Below are 11,460 nucleotides of genomic sequence, written 5' to 3'. Positions count from 1 at the left end.
GGCAAATGTCTTTAGACATGGTGACAAGATCTTATCTCAGACAAAGCCACAAAGGAGCAAACAACAGGATGGGTGACTCCAACAGGTACTGACAAGAAAAACTGGAAAAGGAGGCAGTGGCTCCTCTGAGGGGCCAAAGAAAGGACCCCGGGAGGGTCAGGAGAAGGCTGCTCACAAGGATGCCAGCCCCCAACCAGGAGAGGAGCCCACCCAAGATCAAGCTGGGGCTGCATCCCTGGCATTTTTGTTTTGTTTTGTTTCCTTTTTATTCCCCTTTGGCTGCACTACGTGGCATGTGGGATCTTAGTTCCCCGACCAGGGATGGAACCCGCACCCCCTGAAATGGAAGCATAGAGTCTTAACCACCAGACCACCAGGGGAGCCCCACCTCTGAGCTTCTTGTACCCCTGAGACCCTGGGCAAGTCATACGCCCTCTTTAAGTCTCGGTTTCTTCATCTGCAAAGGAGAGGGCCCTCCCAGCACAAAGATCTCTGGATACTGGGGGCTGATGTCAAAGAATAAGGGTTTTAGGCTTTAAGAGAACCAAAGGGCTTTGTCCAGCGTCCCACAGTTGTTAAGCAAAGGAGGCTGGACTGAACCAGATCCTAGCTGCCCCCAGCAGCTCACTGCCCCCCCGGTGAGAAACCATCACTGCGCACAAAAGACCACGGGAAGAATAGGTCCAACCAGAACGGAAGTGCTGAGATGCCTCTGTCGCCAAGCGCTTTTCCTCCGCACCTGCTGCCAAATCGCAGACACTATGGGTGACTCGCTCTGCTCTCAAACGGCCACACTTCCCAAAAAAAATGACACAGCATTGACAAAAATAGTTTCTTCTGAACCTAAGCCTTCAAAGTATGCTGGAAAGCAACATCCATCCATCAACAAGTAGGGACTTCTCTGGCAGTCCAGTAGTCAGGACTCCCACCGCAGGGGGCATGGATTCAGTCCCTGGTCGGGGAGCTAAAATCTTGCCTGCTGCCGCCAAAACAAACAGAAGAGCACAGTGGGGTGGATAACACAAAACACGGGGGCCTCCATGCAGTGGAATAGTACTCAGTCATAAAAAGGAGTGAAGCGCTGATTCATCCTGCAGGGTGGATGAACCTCGAAAACTGCTATGGGAGAGAAGACAGACGCTAGAAGCCACACAACGCACGATTCCATCTCTAAGAAATGTCCACGAGAGGCCAAGCCGTAGAGACAGAAAGCAGATCAGTGGTTGCCGGAGGCTGGAGGAGGAGGAACGGGGAGTGACTGCTGATGGGGGCTGGATTTCCTTCTGGTGTGGTGGAAATGTTTGGGAACTCGGTAGAGGTGATAGTTGCACAGCACGGAGAATGGACTCAATGCCACCAAATTTTCCCCTTGAAAATGACTAATTTTATGTTACGTGAATTTCCCCTCAGTAAAAATACACAGGTAAAAATTAAAAAAAAAACAGAAGCATAAAAAAATCCACCAAGGCAAGTATTTGTCTCTCCAAGGGGCGTGGTGGGGGTGGGGTGGAAGGCACAGGTTTTTCTACCCACCTTGGGAAGGGGTGATAGAGTTGGGGGCCCCCTGCCTGGGGGCCCTGGACACAGTCTGGACCAATCTGTCAGCCCTGTGGGGGCCATGCTCTGGCTGGCGGGAGCGCTGGGCTCTTAAAGGGTTTTGTCAGGGCTTTGAAAGGGGGCCAGGTTTTTTTTTTCCCCGGAGCCGAGCAGTCTTGAGCCTGTTGTTCTCAGCAATCTCAGGGCCGCGTGTTAGCAGGAAACACAGCCAAGTAGGGCTTCCTGCGAGTCGGAGAGAGGAAGCTCCGTAATGTTCTGGAAGGCCGGGTTAAAAATAACCCCGGTATATAAGGACGGCGGAGGGTCCCCTCTCTGCCTCACTCACACGCAGGCCGGCTGGACGCTGGGCCGAGCAGGTGGTTTGGGGCCTAAGACAGGCCAAATCCTGGTCCCTGGGCCCCTGGGGCTAGGGGAAAACACCAGCCAAGTTCAGAGTCCTGAGGCTGCCCCGCTTCCAGAACTTAGGCAGACTCAGGGCCACCGTGGGTGTTCCTGTTTTAAATCACTTTTCTCCAGCTGAATATGCAAACCCAAGCAGAGAGGAACGCGGGTGGAGCTGTGATTTCGGTCGGCAGTGATGACCAAAGCGCACACAGGCTGGGGGGCTGACAGCCAGAGTTCGAATCCTGTCTCTGCCACCAGCTCTGGATCTCAGTGTTCTCATCTGTAAAATGGAGCAAATAATGGCTCTAAGGAAGCTAAATAATTATTATGAATCCTTCCAAGGTGGCTCAGCAGCAAAGAATCCGCCTGCCAATGCAGGAGACACGAGTTTGATCTCTGAGTTGGGAAGATCCCCTAGAGGAGGAAATGGCAACCCATTCCAGTGTTCCTTGCCTGGAGAATCCCATGGACAGAGGAGCCTGGAGGGCCACAGTCCATGGAGTCACAAAGACTGGGACACAACTGAGCATGCACACACCATCATTATTTTCAGGATGTTTACTTCCCTGGGTGTGGCATCCATATATTATTATATATTTAATCCCTGCATCGGTTCTAATTCCATCTCCTCCCCCTCTTCACAGGTGTAGCAAGCAGGGATTAGCATCACCTGTTGTCATGGTAACCCAAGACACCGTGGCCAAGTTGTCTCTGTGAGCTTTCTCCAACCTTGCCTTCCACAAGCCTGCTGATGGACACCTCTTTCCATTTTACACTTGGAGGCCTCACTTTGCCTTACCCTAGCCCAGTCCTGACAAAAAGGAACGGATTTGAGCCAGGGACTTTGGACTTCACAGGGCCCAAAGTTCTTTCTGTTCTATGCTTAGAAGTTAAAGTTAGGGAGCTCGAAGGGTGCAGCCAGAAGATGGGTTGACCATCACCTTTACATAGGCAGGTTGTTCGCACAGGCGGGGTGGCCTTTCCAAAAGGACCTCTGATGTCATTGCCATCAGAACAGTGAGAACCACAAGCCCACTACTGCCCGAATTTTGGGACAAAGTCAACACCAAGGTGTGGAGCTTCTCATCCTGGGCTGAGCCACATGGATCAGAAAAACAAAAGAAGACACAAATGATCAATGTCAGGAAGGAGAGAGGGGACCCTGGGGACAAGTCCTACACATATCAAAAGGTTCACCAGGGCATTCTATAAAAAACTTGCTGCTGCTAAGTCGCTTCAGTCGTGTCCGACTCTGTGTGACCCCATAGACGGCAGCCCACCAGGCTCCCCCGTCCCTGGGATTCTCCAGGCAAGAACACTGGAGTGGGTTGCCATTTCCTTCTCCAATGCATGCAAGTGAAAAGTGAAAGTGAAGTCGCTCAGTCGTGTCCGACCCTCAGCGACCCCATGGACTACAGCCTTCCAGGCTCCTCCGTTCAAAAACAACTTGATTCCAATCAATTCAATGGCTCAGATGACACGGACAAATTCCTTGAAAGACTCAAATTCCCCCAACTTACTCAAGAAGAAGCAGATCACCAGGGGACCACCCTGGTGGTCCAGTGGCTAAGACTCCACACTCCCGATGCAGGGGGCCCTGGGTTCAATCCCTGGTCTGGGAACCAGATACCACATGCCACAGCTAAGAGTTCACATGTGGCAACTGAAGATCTGGGGTGTTGCCACCAAGATCTAACTCAGCCAAATAAACAAATATTCTTAAAAAGAAGACAGAGATCGCCAGGATAGCCCTGTATCTATGGAAGAAACCGATGGGCTGGTGGAGAACTTTCCCGCGTAGCAAGCCAGGTCTGAACAGCGTCACTGGTAAATTTCCCCAAGCATTTGGGAAAGAAAGAATGCCAGTGCTACAGAGCCGCTTTCATAACACTGGAGAAGGAAGCCTTCCCAACTTACTCTAAATGGGGGAAGGGGGCTGCCTTGGGGTGCCCCGGGAGCTTCTCTCTGTGCCAGCATTCAGTAGAGCCCTGGGGCTCCCCCCACACCCCCAAAGAGATCCTGTTCCCTTCCAGGGGATGTTTTCTTCTGCCGTTAGGGCAGATCCCTGCCGGGGCTCAGGGAAATGAAAGAAGCGTTTGCTCTCCAGAAATCCGATCCAGACACGCCGGTTCCCCTGAAGGCGCCTTTGTACTCTGAGTGCTGCCACAGTGAATGCCGTCACTGGCTGTGGCCTGCACGTCGTGGCTGGCTGGGCTGAGGCCCCTTTCAGAAGTCACCATGGTCCTCCACTAGCTATTTTTAACTGGACTTGTGGGCCAGGGGGATGCAGGAGTAGGGACAGAGGACATCCGTGAGGCTGGGGGATGTTGGGGGCTCCACCAGAGCTGCACCCACGGGTGCAGGTGATGATGAAAGGAGGGCACTCCCTCCACCTCTCAGCTTCTTTCTGCATCTGTCAGATGAAGGTTTGAATCCCATCAGAGGCTTCAATTCAAAGTAGCTCAAAGGCTGAATTCTATCAGCCAATCTCAGGGTCCCTCTCTCACTTTCTCTGTCTCTCCCCATCTCTCTGCAGTCCCCTCTCTGTCTCTTTCTCTCTGCCTTTAACTCCCCTTTGCATGGGACGCTGTGCCTTTCTGTTCAGCTCTGCCTGAGCAGGGAACCTCTCTCTCTTGCAAGAACAAGATGATCCCATCTGCTACCTTGTTTTCTTGAAAGTATTATCCATCGTTCAATCCATCAGTCAATGGATTATCCTAAATCTCCCACCCAGAGCACCCTGTGTGTGCTTGCCCCCCAGCCCCCAGTTCTCAGCAGGGTGGACTGACTTTGGTCCTGTTTAAACATTTCAGAATAGCCGGTATCCTCTCCGCGATGCTCATTTCTCAAACAGATAACTAGATGTCCAAGCTCCTCGGGGGAGGGGTTTCAAGGCTCGATCGAGATGTCCTGGGGTGTGGTGAACTCTCTAGGGATTGGGTTCAACGCCACACCAGCCCACGCATAGCATCACCTTCTGCTAATGCTGACCCTCGGGGGGAGGGGCAGGTTCAGGGGGGAAATTGAGGCTCAGAGGGGTGAAGCCCTTCCCCTAGCCCAACAAAGCCAGCTACTTGGTTCCAGGAACCCAGCTCTTAACCAAAGCATCTCCTGATTATGGGGATTCTGGCCTTTTTCTGATCCTCCGTCAGCCCCTGTATGCTGGGCCTGCCAGGGGCTGTCAGAGGAGAAGCCCTTGGCTCTCCCCGCTACAATGTCCTGCGATGGCTTTCCTGGGCCCACCCCCAGTGTGACTTGAGCACCTTTGGCCTGCAAATGGTATTTCCCTGGAAGGACCTGCTGGGCTTGAGGTCCCACAGGCAATCCCAGCTGCTCACGCTGAGTCCCTGGGCGAGTTCCCTGACCTCAAGGGCCTCAGTCGCCACTTCTGTAAGGGGGCAGCACACCAGTGGTCCTGCCTCCCAGCATTCAGTGGAGCCTGACATCTATAAACGGCACAGCTTCTGACAGCAAGTAACCAACCAAAGTGGGCGCGTGCCTGCATGCACGCTCTGTCACTGTCGTGTCCGGCTCTTTGCAACCCTATGGACGGTAGCCCGCCAGGCTCCTCTGCCCATGGGATTTCCCAGGCAAGAATACTGCTGTGGGTTGCCACGTCCTCCTCCAGGGGATCTTCCTGACCCGGGGACTTGAACCCGCGTCTCCTGCATTGTGGGTGGTTTCTTTACCCACTGAGCCACCTGGGAAGCCCACCAAAGAGGGTCCCTGCTCACAACTTTTCCAGGAATCTGGCCACAGGCCTGATGATAGCCCAAGTTTCCTCTTAGCCAGCCCCTCCCTAATATTTTTTAAAAGTTGTGGTCAAATAAACAATATAAAATTTACCATTTTAACCATTTTCAAGTTTGTGTTTCAGTGGCATTTACTACATTTATAGTGTTGGGCAATCAGCGCCTTTATCTAGTGCCTAAACATTTCCTTCACCCCCAAAAGGACAGCCCATCTCATTAGCAATCACTCCCCACGTCCCCTCCCCCAGCCCCTGGCAACCACCAAATCTACTTCCTGTCTCTGTGGATTTGCCTATTCTGGATCTTTCATATAAATGGAATCACATATAAACTTTTATGTTTGGGCTTCCTTCACGCGGCATGGTGTTTTTGAGGTTTATCCACATCATAGCATGAATCAGTGCTCCATTCCTTTGTATTATTCCTTTGTAATTGTATGGACGATCACATTGTGTTTATCCATTCATCCACTGATGGACATTGGGCTTGTTTCTACCTTTTCCCTTTTTCTTTTGGCCACAACTCACAGCCAGCAGGATCTTAGTTCCCCAAACAGGGATTGAACCGAGCCCCCTGCAGTGGAAGCTTGAAGCCCTGACCACTGGACCGCCAGGAAATTCCTTTGTTTCTACATTCTGGCGATTGGGACCAGTGATACTGTGGACATGTGTGTGCCAAAACTCGTGAAAACACTTGTTTTCAGTTTGGTGCGGGTGGGATGGGGTAGATCCCCAGGAGTGGAGTAGCTGTGTCATGTTGCAATGCTACATTTAATTACTTGAGGAGCTCTGCTCTGGCAGGATTAAACCTGAATTCTGCATGCCTGTGTGGACACGCCTGCAGCCGCCCACCAGAAAGACCTCCACTCCGCACCAGCATCCCGCAGCCCTCAGCCTCCTCATCTGTTCACTGGCTGTGTGATGACGTAAGGAGATGACACTGCTGGCCTGGCACCCACTACCACCTCAAGCTAGGATGCGTGCTCCCCCACCACCTCCCGACAAAACACAGGACACCCAGTTACATCCGAATTTCGATAAACACTGGGTGACTTTTCAGCATATCTCATTCCATGCAAAATTTAGGATATACTTACATTTTAAAATCTTTGTTTAGGACTTCCCTAGCGGACCAGCAGTTAAGACTCCACGCTTCCAATGCAGGGGGTGAGGGTTCAATCTCTGGTCAGGGAACCAAGATCCCACATGCCGTGTGGCCATGAGGTGGAGGGAGGGGAAATGGTTGTTTATCTGAAATCCCAGTTTAATTGGGTATCCTGCCTTTTATTTTCTCATTCTGGTGACTGGATTTTGTTACAGCTTGTTTCCTTTTTTAAAAAATTTATTTTTTTTAATTGGAGGATAATTGCTTCCCAATATTGTGTTGTTTTTTTGCTATACTTCAACAGGAACCAAGCATAGGTATAGGTATGTCCCCTCCCTCTTGAACCTCCTCATAATCAGGCAGAAATCACGCAAAAATCATGGACATCATAGCCAGACAGAAATCAAAGGCAGTTCTGGGTATTTGGGGCCCCAAATATCTGATCCACCTGGCTCATCTCAACAAAACCCAGCTGGGGCCCAAGCTGCCAAGATGGCTCTGACCCTCTAGTGGTTCCTCGAGAAAGGTCTGGTGACAACTTGTTAAAACCCTGGGAAATTGTTGAAGGTCTACTTCAGTCAGATGACCAATGATCTAAATTTGTCCTCAAACCCCAGGCTGCCGGAAGGCCAGTGAGCAAAGGGGTGAGCATTCAGGGTAGCCCCTTGGAAAGACACCTCACTGGGCCTGCCTCCGGGGGCGCCGAGGTCTGATTCATGCTTCCTTGTATTCAAACAGAGCCCCTCAGGACCGGAAGCATCTCTGTGAGGGGCAGAGCAACCTGAACCAGCGACACTTCTCCCCGATTTTTCCCAGAACTGGCCTGAGGCCTGGGAGATGCCGGACGGTGTCACTTAAGGGAATCTCTGTGGTCACTGTCCACCCAGGGAACTTGGACTTAAATGAAGGCCACCTTTTCCAGGGCCAGCTGATACATCACGGACAGGAAGTCCAGAGCCCTGGTACTTTTAAGAGTTCACAGAAATGTTGTAATTTCTTTTTTTTAAGATTTTTTTTTTTAACGTGGGCCATTTTTTAAAAAAAGTCTTTATTGAATTTGTCACAACACTGCTTCTGCGTTATGGTTCAGTTTTTTGGCCTCAGGGGATGTGGGATCTTAGCTTCCCGACCAGGGATCAAACCCACACCCCCTGCATTGGAAGGATAAGTCCTAACTACTGGGACTGCCAGGGAAGTCCCTTGATATCTTTTCAAATCAGAAGAAAAAAAAAATTTAGGGCAGAGGAAAAGAAAAGTTTTATTTTTTCTTACTTCAGAGGGTGAAAATGAAATTTTTAGGTTCTAAAACCTAAAAAAAATTTTAAATGGAGGAAGTATGTCCCATTTCATGTGAAATTTGGTATATATTTATGCTAAAAATGTGCTGTTTCAATCTCCATTTAACTGGGTACCTCACGTTTTATCTGATGAGGTTAAATTCTGTGATGTTAAATCTGACGACCCAATCATTTGGTAACACTTAGACCTCTTGGCCAGGCAGAAAACTAATGAAAAAGGAAATGTGCCTCAGACCCCGTGAAGACATTTTTTTTTTCTTTTTCATAAAAATAAACAGGTAACTTTCTTTTAAAAAAAAATATTTATCTGGCTGCGTTGGGTCTTAGTTGCAGCACACGGGATCTATAGTTGGGGCATGCAGGATCTAGTTCCCTGACCAGGGATTGAATCCAGGCCTCCTGCATTGGAAATGTGGACTGTTAGTCACTGGACCACCAGGAAGTCCCTCCCAGAGGTCATATTTCAACCCTGAGCTTTACTCACAAAGATCAAGGTGGCCTTGTTACAAGTTTGCACTACAAAGGCAGGAAAAAGCCTCCTCCAGCGGACATGTCAGTATCTGGTGGAGTGTGGGGAGGGACTCCAGACCACATATCTAGCAAGTATCAGGAGATAAACCCATTTCTCAGATAACAAAACTGAGGACTGGAGAAGAGAAGCAACTTGACCCAAGCTCTAGGCCATGGTTCTCTAAAAAATCTCTTTGGAGGAGCGGTTTTGTATTTTTTTTTTTTTTAATATTTATTTAGCTGCCCCAAGTCTTAGTTTCAGCTCATGGGATCTTTAGTTGCGGCTTGTGGGATTTAGTTCCCTGACCAGGGGTCGAACCCAAGCTCCCCGCATTGAGAGGGGAAGTCACTGGTTTTGTGTCTTTTTGATGTCCTGGGGCCCTGCGTGATGAAAGCTGGAATTATTCATGGTAGACATATGCCAGCAACTTACCTTCAGTTTCAGGGGGTCCATGGAGGCTAGGTTCATACAGGGAAACAAGCCTGGGTCAGGATCAGAGACTTCACACTCGGACAGTGGAACTCCTGGCTAGCCAAGGATTAGCAGTACCTCTGATTCCTTCCCCCACCCCCAGAAAAACTAATGGCTCTCTGAGTCCTGAGGCCCAATGGGGGCTCCACATAGGCTCTGGCACATTGTAGGTCTTCAATATTAGTAGGTCCCTCAATCCTCAAACACACATACACACACACAACCCTGGGCTGGCCATTTTAAACTCAAGCCTTCATATCTACTCTTGGGAGAAAGAAAAGGAAAACTCCTACTACACATATTTAAAAAAAACTGCCCTTGCGGTGGAAAAGTTTTTACATCTGAAGAAAACCCTGATTGTTAGACTCAGGTCTGCAATAAACCGTGGCTATTTTTAAGCGCCTGGGGACATGTGCTCACAACCCCGGGAAAAGAAGCAGCCGTTCGCCCTCCTCAGCACGTCCGGAGTGGCCCGAGTGATGTGGTGTGGAGGGTGAGGGGCACGGGCTGTCAGCCTGCCAAGAGCACAAGGGCCTCCTAGAGTATTCCGGAACATTCTTCCCCAGGTCGTTAGAAATCCTGCAATCGGGGCCGTGCCTCCAAGTTCCAGTTCTGCCAGCAGTTGTTTTCCATTTCATTTTTCCTCTTTTTTTTTTTTTTCCTTTTTCGATTTCTCAAATCACATTTGTTTTTCCACAATCGAAAGCACTCACACACATTTTGGCCGGGCCTCCAGACACGCTGTTCTAACCAAGACGTGTAAACAACCCCTTCCCCATCCCCCCTCCTGCAGCTGGGTATTTGGGTGACACTGGAAAATCTGGAGGGAAAGAAAAAAAAAAAGGTGCTGGGAGGAGGGGGTGGGAGTTTTCCAAAAATCAGCTCAGGACTTACGTAACACAGAGTTTATGCAAGCGGCCCCTGGACACACACCCGAGGCTGCGAACCAGCGAACGAGCGCGGGGCGGAGGGCTCCGCTGGCAGCAGGCGGACGCGGAGAAGGGAAAGTGACGCCTTGGCTGGGATCTCTGACTCCTCCACCGGAGTGATAAGGGGAATGTGGATGCGGCTGGGAGGCCAAGCACATATTTGAAATATGTTGGCAAGCCCCAGCGCTTGTAAACCGTCACAAATCTTCCGAGGAAAGTAAAGGAATCTTCCTCTAAGAACCACCGGCAGCTGGGATCCAGCGCTCATCTGCGGGTCGCCCACAGTGAGCCGGGATTTTTAAGTCACTTTCTATCAACGTCTCCCTTTAAATATATATATTTGGCTGTGCTAGGTCTTAGTTTCGACATTCGGAATCTTTAGTTTCAGCATGTGAACTCTTAGCTGGGATCTAGTTCCCTGACCAGGGATCCAATCGGGGCCCCTTACACTGACGCTGTGGAGTCTTAGCCGCTGGAGCACAAAGTCCACTAGCAGCGTCTCCGTACTGCTCATAGTGCCCTTGGGAGTTCCCAACGCCTTTCCCATTTTACAGAAAAGGAAGGCCGAGGCACAGAGAGGGGAGGCGACTTAGCCCAGCAAAGTCACACTTGGCTGAATCCGAAGCCACAGTCAATGTTTTTCAATATTTTCCTGAAAGGCCACTTCCGTCGGCATAGAAGCTGGTGATTGTCAGAATAAGCACCTGTGTGTGTGTGTGTGTGTGTGTGTTAGTTGCTCAGTCATCTCTGACTCTGTGACCCCGTGGACTATAGCCCACCCGGCTCTTCTGTCCATGGGACTCTTCAGGCAAGAACACTGGAGTGGGTTGTCATTTCCTCCTCCAGGGGCTCTTCCTGACCCAGAGATCAAGCCGGAGTCTCCTGCCTTGCAGGCAGATTCTTTACTGTCTGAGCCACCAGGGAAGGCCATCAGGACCTGAGTGGGCATAATAAATGTTCTCCGGCTCAGATGTAGTGGGGATGTCTCATTTCACAAAATTCAACCCGAGCATTATTCGCTTACCTGCTACATGCCCCCTCATCAGCCAGTCTAGGGGGTACTCTCAAATCTTGTCCACGGTTCGTGTTCCGGATTTTCTTTTTGCAGACTCTGCAGGCCATGCTCCTTAAGTAGCTGCAGTCTCCCCTCGGGGTGGTTGTTCTGTTTTCACGAGCAATAAATTGGTCCAGCCACTTTGGAAAAGTGTTTGTCAGTATCTCCTAAAGTTACAATCCTGTAATCCTGCTCCTAGATGTGTACCCCTAAAGGAATAAATCTGTATGTTTGCACTAAAGAAATATAGCCACAGTATTCACAGTGAAGAAAGAAGGAAGGGAGGGAGAGAGAGAGGGAGGAAGAAAGAAAGAGAGGAAGGAAGGGAAGAAAGAACCCAAATGTCATCAATGAATGAACTATAGTATATTCATTTAATGCAAGGAGAGAAAACCAGTCA

General features: G+C 50.0%; 1 long non-coding RNA gene across 1 annotated transcript; it reads right to left on the bottom strand.

The window, feature by feature from the left end:
- Nucleotides 1–1,361: 1,361 nt before the first annotated feature.
- On the bottom strand, nucleotides 1,362–10,168 carry LOC147368183 (uncharacterized). Its single transcript, XR_015166537.1, has 2 exons — nucleotides 9,972–10,168; nucleotides 1,362–2,221 (listed from the first exon to the last, which is right to left on the bottom strand). It is a non-coding gene; the product is annotated as an uncharacterized LOC147368183 (long non-coding RNA).
- Between the last annotated feature and the right edge of the window lie 1,292 nt (nucleotides 10,169–11,460).

Source organism: Bos grunniens, chromosome 7, assembly GCF_055505025.1.
Source record: "Bos grunniens cultivar Pamir isolate PY7600 chromosome 7, Bosgru_T2T1.0, whole genome shotgun sequence".
Taxonomy (NCBI): Eukaryota; Metazoa; Chordata; class Mammalia; order Artiodactyla; family Bovidae; genus Bos; species Bos grunniens.
Note: the sequence above shows the minus strand (reverse complement) of the source record. Positions and strands in the feature narration are given on the sequence as shown.